We start from the raw sequence: 13,216 nt of genomic DNA, 5'->3' as shown, positions 1-13,216 counted from the left end.
AGAGTGATAAAACACATGTGCATACACCCATGTACATTTGCACATACATACAACCTACTCCCTGTGAGTTCTTCCAAGGCTGCAGTGGAGGGAGGGAGGGAGGGAGGGAGGGAGGGAGGGAGGGAGGGAGGGAGGGAGGGAGGGAGGGAGGGAGGGAGGGAATGGAAGGGGCCCCTAGCTCCTTTGGCAGCTCATACATCAGAGTGAATAGAACCAATTATAAATCAAGAGAAATGTCTTCCTATTATTCAGTAGGAACCAGGAGAGCTCAGCCCAGCCCATCCTGCCTCCTCCTATACTGCTCTCTCTAGGGAGGCAGGGAGACAGGACAGAGAAAGAGAGAAATTGAGAGAGAGAAAGATACATATAGAACAAGGCAAAATTAAACATTGCGTCCCCCTTGAACAATCCAGTGCCCCTCTTGTGCCGATCAGTGCAATTTTGTAAATGACGCATCTCTATGGCAAGACCCATCATTCACCCAAATCTCATCAAAATCGGGCCAGTGGTGTTTGCGATACAGTCTAGGTTAGCTAGACTCATATCCCTGAGTATGTGTGCCAAATTCCATCACTGAGTCAAACAGATCAAGTTGTAGCGCCACCGTGAGGTCGTGTGACTAATGTGTGACTAATGTACGAACGAACATACTAACGGACGGAGACAGATCCACAGTCCCTTCCCTGATTTCATCATGAGGGACAACAAGGGGGCATCTAGCACAGAGGTGATAGAAGGGAGATATAAGAAACAGCCTTGGGAAAAATAGGAGAAAATGAGGGAGGGAGAAAATATAGGGCTATGGCATAGAGAAAGGAGAGAGATGGCTGAGAGATAGGGGTCATATGCTATAGAGAACTACTAGAATGCTTATTACATAGTAATAAAGTTCAGGTGTGTGAGTGTATGTGAGTGTGAGTGTGCGTGTGAGTGTGTGTGTGTATGTGTGCGCCGCCTTGAGCCCTAACTGCCACAGGAACATCTGAAGGAGGCTCATTTCAAAAGGAGCGTTGAGTGTCAGAAGCTGGATTACAGCTGTGTGTGTGTGTGTGTGCGTGTGTGTGAAACTCTCTGACAGACGTTATAGCACGGCCAGAGGAGTTCCATGTGTCCCGTCACTCAAACGATATTGATGTCGTTCCGGACTAAAAGAGAAGCAGGCCAAAACGCAGGACTGCACATGTGCAGACAGACAATACACAGACCTGTGCCAATAGCAATAGACAAACGAACACAGGCAGAAACTGGGATAATATGCACAGCAAGACCTGTGCAGCTCGCTGTAACACCAGGACAAGATAGCATCACAAACTACTGTGCTGCTGTTCTCAGACCAGTTCTTCTGATTTATGAGTGAAGCAACAGAAATAGACTAGTGGTATTATCCCAGGCCAGGGAAAGACGCCATTCTCCATCCATCCAGTTAAGAGACAGGTTTCCACATGTCTGGGAATAATGATGACATGCAGTCCTGACAAATAGATCAGTTTCATCACCTTTGCCTATGATGGTAGTAGGACCCATATCACCATCACCTTTCTTCCTGATACTAACTGAAAAATCAACTCAATATCACCTTTCTTCCTGATACTAACTGAAAAATCAAATCACCATCACCTTTCTTCCTGATACTAACTGAAAAATCATATCACCATCACCTTTCTTCCTGATACTAACTGAAAAATTGTATCACCATCACCTTTCTTCCTGATACTAACTGAAAAATCAAATCACTATCACCTTTCTTCCTGATACTAACTGAAAAATCAAATCAATATCACCTTTCTTCCTGATACTAACTGAAACATCAAATCACCATCACCTTTCTTCCTGATACTAACTGAAAAATCAAATCACCATCACCTTTCTTCCTGATACTAACTGAAAAATCATATCACCATCACCTTTCTTCCTGATACTAACTGAAAAATCGTATCACCATCACCTTTCTTCCTGATACTAACTGAAAAATCAAATCACTATCACCTTTCTTCCTGATACTAACTGAAAAATCAAATCAATATCACCTTTCTTCCTGATACTAACTGAAAAATCAAATCACCATCACCTTTCTTCCTGATACTAACTGAAAAATCAAATCACCATCACCTTTCTTCCTGATACTAACTGAAAAATCGTTGAGTGACAAGGTGCACGTCCTTTGAATCAGAGAACAAACTCAACAACCCCGGACCCTGAAATACTACTGCAGGGTTGGTAGGTTACTTTCTAAATGTAATCTGTTACAGTTACTAGTTACCTGTCCAAAATTGTAATTAGTCGCGTAACTTGGATTACCTAAACTCATGAATGTAATCCGATTACTTTCCCCCTAAAGGCATTAGAAGAAGAAGACAAAAAGGATCCATCAAACACATTTGTTGTGTCATCACAGTGGTCTCTGACTTGTGGTCAGACTCGCTCAGGTGGAACAAACTTAAACTTGCGCCTTTTTTCAATGCTGATTAAATGTCATTGAGAAAACAGAAAAGTGTCATAATGTATTTTTTCACAAGCATCCTTTCTAAATTTTTATTTAATCCAAGAAATCATCATCTAGTTTCTCAAAATCTGTAATCGGATTACAATATTTTTTGCTGGTAACGTAACTGATAACATTTTTTTTTTATAATCAGTTACTCCCTTTTCAACTACTGGACAGAGAAAAGTGACTGCTAGCCACAGAAACAACCTGATATGCAAACAATAACCAATGAAAAACTACTTTGAGCGTAACTGAAGAGTAAGTCATTGGTTGATCCCTCCCTAGAGCAGACATTCCACTGTCTATCATAAACAACAGTAACATTCCTAGAACTGTCCCAGAGAGTGATGGATTATTCAGTTATAACTCAGTCACAACACATTGGCACAAGATGGTGTGCAAGAATGGAGGGAGAATAAATCATTGGGAACCAAAATAAGTTGATGGCTCCGTGGGGTTCTGTTCTCACAAATTGTTCAACAGTGTGTGTGTGTGTGTGTGTGTGTGTGAGAGAGAAAAAGAAAAAGAGAGAGAGAGAGAGAGAGAAAGAGCAAGGGGGAGAAAGTGAGAGAGCGTGAGGAGAGAGAGAAAGAGCGAAGGGGGGAGAGAGAGAGAGTGAGAGAAAGAGTGAAGGGGGGAGAGAGTGAGTGAGAGAGAAAGGGTGAAGGGGGGAGAGACAAACAAGACAGAAACAGAGAGAGAGGGTACTACTGTACTGAGAGGTTTCAGTCAGAGTGCTGCCGTGCTAGGTGGTGCTCATGGAGAATGGCCTTTGAGAGGGTGAACAAATATCTACTTAGTACACGCTAGTCTCTGGAGTTTATCAATGATCTGACAACACTATGCCAGTCTCTCACAAACAGCAGAGTGTGCGTCAACTCAACTAGAGGTCACTGATGCTGGAGATCCCACATGCATTTATCCAAACATACGGGTGACTTCTAGTCAAGTGACTCAGTGCGGTACTGTACTATCACTGTGACAGGTCTCAAGTAAGAGACATACATTCAACACCTCTAAAAGGCCAAAAGCACATAGCTCCAGACACCATCTCAAACTATGCTGACTTTTCACTCCTCCGTGGCTACCGCTCTCCTTTATATCTGTCCTCCCCTTTTGAAATGTTTTTTAATTTAACCTTTATTTAACTAGGCAAGTCAGTTAAGAACAAATTATTATTTACAATGATGGCCTACCGGGGAACAGTGGGTTAACTGCCTTGTTCAGGGGCAGAACGACAGATTTTTACCATGTCAGCTCGGGGATTCGATCCAGCAACCTTTCGATTAGTGGCCCAACGCTCTAACCACTAGGCTACCTGCCACCCTCCCTTCCCTTTCACTTTCACACTTCCACCCATCTCTCCTCCACACCTATTTTCTCCATCCCTTCCTCCTCCATTCCTCTCTCCTCCACCTCCTTTCTCCAACCCTCCCTCCCCACCCCTCCCTCACCTCTCCCCTTTTGTCCTGTGTGGGAGAGGCTGTGGAAGGCTAGTGAGGTATGCAAGGTCTGTCCGGGGAGGCAGGGCGGCTCAGAGCCCCAGGGGAGGGTACTGCACCCGGGCCACCTGCCGCTCCAGTCTGGACACCTAAAACCTTCAGGACAAGAGCAACCTGACCCTACAACCCCTATAACCCTAAAGCACAATATGTCAACTACACAGCCAGAACGCCCTGTATGGAAAACTACAGAGCAATAGGTATGAGCTCTGGGAGAATGTTCAACTAAGCTACAGCAAGCCTTCATTGTTGGCTATGTGTGTGTGTATAATCACTCTATTACACTACAACACTAGTAGAACCAGCGAATATGGATAGACTCCATGTAATGACAGATACACACACCCTACTACAGCCTAAAGCAGGGATGTGCAACTAGCGGAGCCACCAATCAATCCCACCAACATTTTTTTTTTTAGATCTACATTTTTGTGAACTCAGTAGGAGTGTTACTGTAGAGATAGAATAGTAGAATACACAAGGTGAAATGTCTAGATGTGGTTGTGCATCAGCCGATTTTATCTTGTTATGTCAGTCACTGACAGTCAAAGAAATGTAGATTGGTAAATGAGTCTAGAGGACAGATATCTAAACTTGTAGAAATCATGGTCGAATTTCCGACCGTGGGGCCACATTTCATTTTGTTTGTCCGTCTCACCATATTAAAAACTGCAAAAATGTCTTTCCACCCTATGGCAACGTCTAGAATTGCATGAAATGAACTCTAAAACTTCAATTTGGTTATCTCCGCTGTCAAGTGGGGGGGGGGGGGGGGGGGAATAAAATGTTTTGCTCACAATTGTGGGGACCCCCCAACAAAATTTCACTTAGGGCCCCTTAAAGGCTAGGGCCGGCTCTGACTGCATTTATGGGTATGGATGTGAGTATGCAGGCCCACAAGCCACTGCTGCCCCTCATGATGAATTCAGATTTTTTTGTGGCCGATCCCTGGCCTAAAGTATCTCTCTTTCACACACACTCCACAGTGCACACTACAAGAAATACACATCCTATCATACACTGATCTGACTTCACTGGAACATGCAGGTCATCCTAAGAGGGAAATGTTCAAGACGAGAGTGACAAGCTGCACATTCCTGTGTAAAGACATAATCCTGATTGGAGAACTATCATGCACACACACCACACACACACACACACACGCACACACAGAGTCAGGCACACACACGCACAAATACAGAGTCAGGCACACACACACACACACGCACACACACACAGAGTCAAGCAAACACACACACAGAGTCAGGCACACACACACAGGCCCGCAGATAGCTGCCTGCAGGCTGCTATGACTGCATGATTGTACCCGCTGTAGCACAGATGAAAGCCTACCCTCAGGAGGTTGTCTCCTCTTGTCAATTAAAGAAATGTTACACCCTCTAAGAAAACAATAAACCTTTCCACAGTCAGAACTTCAAAAGTCCCACATCCAGAATAAGAACTATCCACCCAGAGTCATAGCCAGAACAAAAACTATCCATGGACTCAGTGCCAATCTATATCCATGGCGTCAGAAGCAGAACAAGACACAGCAACCAGAACCTACTCAGTGTAACCACTAACCATGGACTCATAGCCAGTACAAGAGCTCTCCTACCCAAAGTTATTACAGCCAGAACCAGAACAATCCAAGAAGACACACCCAGACAGGGCTAGATCTATCCAATGAGTCCTAACCAAGCTTCCAATGGACAGATGAAGACATACTTACTGAGAGTGGACCAAAACAATGTCAAACACACACCTATTAAGGCAACAAAAATAAGGACCTGCCATGTGTTTTAACAACTCACGGTACTTCAAGGCCTGATGTTATCTTTCCAGAATAGGCCCATGGACCAACCCTTGTCTTTAACCCTGTTGTTACCAACGAGTGGTTAATGTTGGGCTGGCATGGAAATGGAATGGTAAAATGTGTGCGTTCATCAGCGCATAGCTAATAGCTGCTCATAACTGCGCCACCAAATAAGGTCAGAAGACTGGGAAAGGAAAGAAACCCCGGCAGACTGGAATCAATTAGAGAATAGCTTTGATCCACCCGTCCGCCGATGATCAACAACAAACTCTACCGCACCATAGCTACCAAACAAGAGTTTCCTTATATTCAGACAGAGGCACAGCAACCAATGCCAAACATACATAGCCTCTTGGTAAACCAATTCACTTATTCAGTTTAATTGAAGAGATAATTCCTTTCGACCTTTAATCTAACTAACATCATGTATTGAGCTGAAAGAATCTCTCCAACCGACACGGTGTCTTGTCAGTTTAATTGTGGTGTTTTTTCTTTGCGAGTGAGTCAGGCTAAATGTAATCCAAATAACAAAACGACACCTGGAGGTATGAAACCCGAGGCCCCCCCCCAGTGTGAGAATGACACCCATGCGAGGACTCGCCAAGAGCTCATTAGCGCCACTGGATTACAAAAAACATGTTCTCATTAAATCATTCCTCAGCAAAGGGATGACGTCCCACTGGGAAAACACTGGTTGAATCAACGTTGTTTCCACGTCATTTCAACAACATAATTCACATGTGATGACGTTGAATCAACGCAGAAAACTTGTTGGATTTGCAAAAAGTCATCAATGTAAGGGAATCTCCTATTTTTTCAAGTGGTGGAAGTACCTAATTGTCATTCTTGAGTAAATGTATAGAAACATTAATAGAAAGTTACTCAAGTAAACGTGGAAGTCAGCCAGTAAAACACTACTTGAGTAAAAGTCTAAAAGTATTTGATTCTAAATATACTTAAGTATCAAAAGTAAAAGTATAAATCATTTCAACTTCCTTATATTAAGCAAAGCAGACAGCACCATTTATAAAATATGCATTTGTGTTTAGTGAGTCCGCCAGATCAGATGCAGTAGGTGTTCTCTTGATGATGTTCTCTTGATGGTGTTCTCTTGATGGTGTTCTCTTGATGATGTTCTCTTGATGGTGTTCTCTTGATGGTGTTCTCTTGATGGTGTTCTCTTGATGGTGTTCTCTTGATGATGTTCTCTTGATGGTGTTCTCTTGATGATGTTCTCTTGATGGTGTTCTCTTGATGGTGTTCTCTTGATGGTGTTCTCTTGATGGTGTTCTCTTGATGATGTTCTCTTGATGGTGTTCTCTTGATGGTGTTCTCTTGATGATGTTCTCTTGATGGTGTTCTCTTGATGGTGTTCTCTTGATGGTGTTCTCTTGATGGTGTTCTCTTGATGGTGTTCTCTTGATAAGTGTGTGAACTGGACCATTTTCCTGTCCTGCTAAGCATGCAACATGTAACTCGTACTTTTGGGTGTCAGGGAAAATGTGTGGAGTAAAAAGTACATTATTTTCTTTAGGAATGTAGTGAAGTAAAAGTAAAAGTTGTCCAAAATATAAATAGTAAAGTAAAGTAGAGATACCCAAAAAAACTACTGAAGTAGTACTTAATTTTTTTTTTTACTTATGTAGTTTACACCATTTTTCCCCATCCAACTTTTAACCTAAATTCAATGTCATATGTCATATTTTATTTTCCCGTTGAATTCACGTTTGTTGAAAACTCAACCAAATGTTAATCAAAAATAGACGTTGAACTGACATCTGTGCCCAGTGGCCTGAGACGCCCTTGACAGCTTGCAGCTAAAATACATTTAGGCATTCCACCACATTGATGGTTCAGAAGAGTTGACCAGCTGTCAATTTATTGTAATAAGGTTATTCTTGCACAGTGGAAGTTTGGTTTAATGATGAGGGGAGTGGGTTATTAAAAGCACGCAATTAGTGATGTTAAAGCTTTGCGTCATGAGAAACAAAATCTGTTCAGGCCATTTTATAGTGAATCATTCTAATAAATAAGATGTAGGCATGGAACCAATAATATGGGGATGGAATTTGGCAGTTCTTGCGGTGTCTGTTTTCTGTTACTCTCTATGGGAACGACTACAGGCTAAGGCCTGCAAAAATCGACACACTATTGGTCTTAAAATTAGAACCTTGAATCACAAATCATATATATTTATATCACGAACATAATAAAAAAACGTATTCACACACCAATATGAAAAGTTAGAGAAACGACTTTTGCAAAAAAGGACGCAATTCTGAAAACTGAAGGCAGAAATGATAGCGCAGCCAAAAGCTACCACCATCACTCAATGTGTCCCAAAACTATCTTTTACAACCTTTCTAAAATAACATTTCAAACTTCGTATTTTTCATGACCGTTTCGTTCCATATCCCAAATATTAAGCGCAGTCTTTGTTTCTATTGAGTTGGCCTGAAAGGTAATTCAATTAAATAAAGACGTGGAAACAAAACAATTGTTGCTCACAAAGTTAGTAAGGTACCCGCATCCACATAAGAACATGGGAAACACTAAACTTACACCAATTATGTTATCACACATACGTGCGTAAAATATGATGCCTCGATAGCACCCGTTATTCCACGAATATAATTATATTTTAACTTGTAACGCATGTGTTATTACTTCGTGTAGTAGTGCAAAACATGGATCATTAGTAGAGATAAAAACTTACCAAAACGTGCTTTATTTGGAATTCACTCCTCCCGACACCACTTGATCTCCTTCTCCGTTTTTTACTTCAGTAAATTTTCGGGGAAAAAACACTTTTAACTTTTTATTTTCCCTCTAAAGCTACTGCTTTAGTAATTTACTGCGATGCCACCGACATTTTCTTCGGCTCCCCAAGTTCTCACATTGAAAGGCCGTTTTTGGATGAGTGAGCTTGCAAACAATTCTCTCTTTTGCAACGCCTTTTCGGGTCCTCCCACTTCCCAAGAAGGGGGAGGGATTTGAACAATAGGGACTCGCTCCCAAATCCCAACGTTTGGTAAAGCCGTCTAGTTTCCCCCAAGAAACACTCTAATTTCACCGCACCGTGGATCTTACCGCCGTGCGCGATGATAAAGTGTTGTTTCAACTCATGTATGTACCTGTGCGTAAAGGAGTTTAATAAGATAAGTACATGAGCAAAAAAAAACTAGTTCCCAAAAGTGAAATGTGGTGTGGGGAGAAAAAGCCGCCCCCCCTCCCCTAGACTGGTGTGTTCCCCTGATTTGGTATGCGTTGTTCCCAAAGAGTTTTTATTGACCCCTGTCCATTGAAGCCCGCAGGCCTCTCTCTCTCTAGCGCAGCTGTGGCGTGTTGTGTGCAGGAGGCAGACGCAGTCAGAGGCATCTCACTACTCTCTCACACTCTCTATCTCATACCACAGTGATCACAGCAAAGAACCCCCGCGCGCTCGCCTCTGGAATTCTCTACTTCACTTCAATCAGCACACTTTGAAATGAGGGGGCCAAACGGAGCCATTCCTGTCCAGTTCATTAGTAACTGAATATTCTGACTAAGATCACAGGGGTTTGATACGGGCCAGTTGGTGGTGGTGGTGGTGGGGGGGGGTTGGTTGGTGGGAATCTGGCAACCTTGTCCCCTGGCTGAATGGAGGGAACTCCCACCATGTACCTGAGCGGTTATTGCAACACAGCAGGGGTGTCATTGGCATACAAAGCCGTGCTGGTTTGTGACACCTGTTGCTCTTGTTCAGGTGAAAGTGTGTGAAGTGTGTGTGTGGTGTGTGTGGTGTGTGTGTGCGTATGTCCATGTGTTAGTGCCAGTGTGCGGTTGGTCCAGCCTATCCTTTATGCACCCCCTGCTAGTTAATATCCAAATGCTATTGGTATGCATGGGACTGATGATATTATAGGCGAAATGATCACACTCACTGTTCGTTTGACTAATACACTAAACAGTGGCCATAATTAGACATGCTCACTCATAAAATAAGGATACACCCCCAGCACGCATGGATGTACTGTACACATGCACGCACACACACACACACACACACACACACACACACACACACACACACACACACACACACACACACACACACACACACACACACACACACACACACACACACACACACACACACAACCACCGTTGTACATGTTTTTGAGAGTCATAAACACTATTTGAGGGTGTTTTCCAATGCCGCTGCGTGGTTGGCCAGAATTCTGTGTGCTTGGCTAGTGTTTGAGTCTTGTTGTTGTTACTGCTACTTGTGTTTCTGCTCTGGACTCCTCAGTGACCACCAGCAGCACAGAAAGAGAAAGAGGGAGAGGGTCCCAAACAAACTCTCAACCAACCCCTCCACACTGCTCCTTCCCCCTCCCCCTCTCCCTTGCTCTCCTGTGCTCTTCTCTCTGTGCTGGGCAGGCTGAATTAGACCTGGACAAAAGGCTTTGTAGCCCGGCCATGAAAGGCCCATTAACCATGCTGCAGCTCCCAGAGGCCCTGCCTGCAGGAGACCACCTCCCAGAATGCCCCTCTCTCAGCAGGCTGCTGTCCCAGCATGCAACGCTTCCCTTCAGCTAGGCTGTCGCTATTTAGGGTCCCTGGGACGTCCCTACCCTAAACCCCTAAACCACACCTTAACCCCTACCCATACCCTAACTTTAACCATAAACCTTACCTAACCCTAACCTTAACCCCTACCCATACCCTAACTTTAACCATAAACCTTACCTAACCCTAACCTTAACCCCTATCCATACCCTAACTTTAACCATAAACCTTACCTAACCCTAACCTTAACTATTACCATTTTAAATGTCAACTTCAATGGGGGTATGCACGTCCCAAGGATCCCAGGTAGCATGAATCCTACTTTCCTCATCCCCGTCCACAGCCGCCCTATTATAGACCAAGACACAGATTGTCATGTAGATTGTTATGAATGCTGTTATTACAGTGATAGAGAGGGAGGGAGAAGTTTGGGGAAATAGTGGGAAAGTGGACTGTTTGTATTTAGATGAGTCTGTGTTTTGAATGTTCCGTGTGTATGCATACAGAGTGTATAACCTAAGGTGTATAGGTGGAAGGTACCCATTAGCTATGAATGAAAAAGATTAGCTAACTACAGCACTACTACGTCTCATTATATCAATGTTAATCATTGTGCATTGATCCTATCAAATAAACACTATAAATGAAGGTAATACAGAATGAAAATGGGTTTGTGTGAGCGTTGAATGTGAGTCAAGTCCTGTGTCTGCAGGTGTGTTTTGGGTACTGTATGCATCAGTGTTGAGTGTGATGTTGAGTGTGAGGTGCTCCTAACCCTGCCCACATTATCTTCAGTCTTCACTGAGCACCAATGTTCCCTCAAAAAATGTCAGAGCTGAGCAAAATTTCAGGTCTGCTGAGTGCAAACTTGAACGTTGTTTAAATTCTGTGCAACTTCCATCGTGCGTTTACTGTGAACACAGAGGCTGTACCAGCTTTAAGTTTTACTGTGAACACAGAGGCTGTACCAGCTTTAAGTTTTACTGTGAACACAGAGGTTGTACCCGCTTTAAGTTACAAATTTACTGTGAACACAGAGGCTGTACCCACTTTAAGTTACAGTTTTACTGTGAACACTGAGGCTGTACCAGCTTTAAGTTATAGTTTTACTGTGAACACTGAGGCTGTACCCGCTTTAAGTTACAGTTTTACTGTGAACACTGAGGCTGTACCCGCTTTAAGTTACAGTTTTACTGTGAACACTGAGGCTGTAGCTGCTTTAAGTTACCGTTTTACTGTGAACACTGAGGCTGTACCCGCTTTAAGTTACAGTTTTACTGTGGCCATGTAGGCTACTGTGGCTATTTGATGATAATGTAGACCTACCAGAGTGGCCTACCAGAGTGGCTTACCATCAAAAACAATGGAGAAAATGCATCCCATAACATTTTCACATGGAAATAGCTGTTCTATCATTTAGCCTACAGTAGCAGCCAATGTCTGCTGTTAAATGTAGACCTACATTCCATGAGACTTTTGAAAAAAACATACAAGGTTTGACATTAACCTGTTTATCCACTTGTCCTTCAGACAAGGAGGTGACAAAAAATGTTGTTGTGTTGTAAGAAACCAATTTACAAAATAAAATGCATTATTATTCCCATACCCTTATTACAGAGAATCAGACAAATGATGCTAACCTCTGCCTATTGACTACTTAGCTTATTCAAGCCTGTGTCAAAATACAACACTGCCCCTTTAGCTTTTTAAAGAGAAATGTACACGTTTTGTGCTCTTGTAGGAAGCAATCACTCCTATTGCTGACTACAAATGATCTATAACTGGGCTCACTAACTAGCAAAGGATATGAACAACCGCTCATGCTGTGAACACAGTCCAGTTCAAAGTAAATGGCACAGATCCATATATGGCAATGGTCTATTTGCATATAGGCCTACTGCAGCTCTGATTGTTTATGCCGCACCGGTCTGTGTAGAGTACGGGCTGAGTAGTGCCTGTCAATGCAATGGAATCCTACTCCGATGCGTTTTGCATACAACAAAATATCTTGCATAGTTAGTTTTGTTTCGTTATGTTGCATTGAAAGTGGCTAATATTGAATTGATTCAATCACAATTGCCACAGTAAAGGGAAACGTTGATAGTTTTAACAGGGAAAACTCTAGAACAGAGGTCACCAACCTTTTCTGAGTCAAGATCACTTTCTGAGTCAAAATGCAAGCCGAGATCTACCGCTCTGATTTTTTATTAACATGACTTAAAAAATGTAAGCCTATGCAACATTAACCAATTAAAAACAGTACTGTAGCAATGAGGTTTGTGCAGTAAGCTATAGGCCCATAACATTATCACTGCATATTGGCTTTGCTTGAATTTACCTGCCAATGCATTCTTGTTCGGGACATTTAAAAAAAATGATATTTAAAAATTTGAGGTAGGCTATATGATCACACCGGAAATAGATCCATTGTTGTGTTACTTGTGATGCACAGCTGAGTGAGCACACATTTGCTTTTTATTTTACTGGGCTGATGGTGCCTGCATCTGATGGTCAGTCTCAGCGGAGGGAGAGAGCAGCAGACTGAGGGTCCGTCTCTCAACATCCCTCGGCTCTCCCTTTCCTCCACTGACACTGACCAAAAAGGGACACCGTCTTCCAGCTGATTGCGAAACTCGAGTCGCACCGCATTATTTCTGCCTCAGGCACAAATTCATGTTATTACTCCGATGAACAGAGAAAGTGAAATGTTCCTCGATATTAAAAAAGACCCAAGCCGCTAATAATAACAACAACGCAAGCCTATAGATACACTTTCCTACTCATTCATTACTGCTGCAGTGCTTGTTGTAGCGCTGAGTGGAAATAGGAAGAACGTGCATTTTATGTCTAATAAAAGTGTTG

The 13,216-nt window shown here is 42.8% G+C and overlaps 1 protein-coding gene across 1 annotated transcript in view; it reads right to left on the bottom strand.

The window, feature by feature from the left end:
• Positions 1–8,771, bottom strand: part of boc (BOC cell adhesion associated, oncogene regulated) — a 58,456-nt gene extending 49,685 nt beyond the window's left edge. The window contains exon 1 of the mRNA XM_071414585.1: positions 8,520–8,771. The gene's annotated coding sequence lies outside the window, so the exon portion shown is untranslated. The remainder of the gene's footprint in view (positions 1–8,519) is intronic.
• Between the last annotated feature and the right edge of the window lie 4,445 nt (positions 8,772–13,216).

Source organism: Salvelinus alpinus, chromosome 8 (genome assembly GCF_045679555.1).
Source record: "Salvelinus alpinus chromosome 8, SLU_Salpinus.1, whole genome shotgun sequence".
NCBI classification, from domain to species: Eukaryota; Metazoa; Chordata; class Actinopteri; order Salmoniformes; family Salmonidae; genus Salvelinus; species Salvelinus alpinus.
The sequence above is the reverse complement of the archived record's forward strand: the minus strand, read 5'-3'. Positions and strand labels throughout refer to the sequence as shown.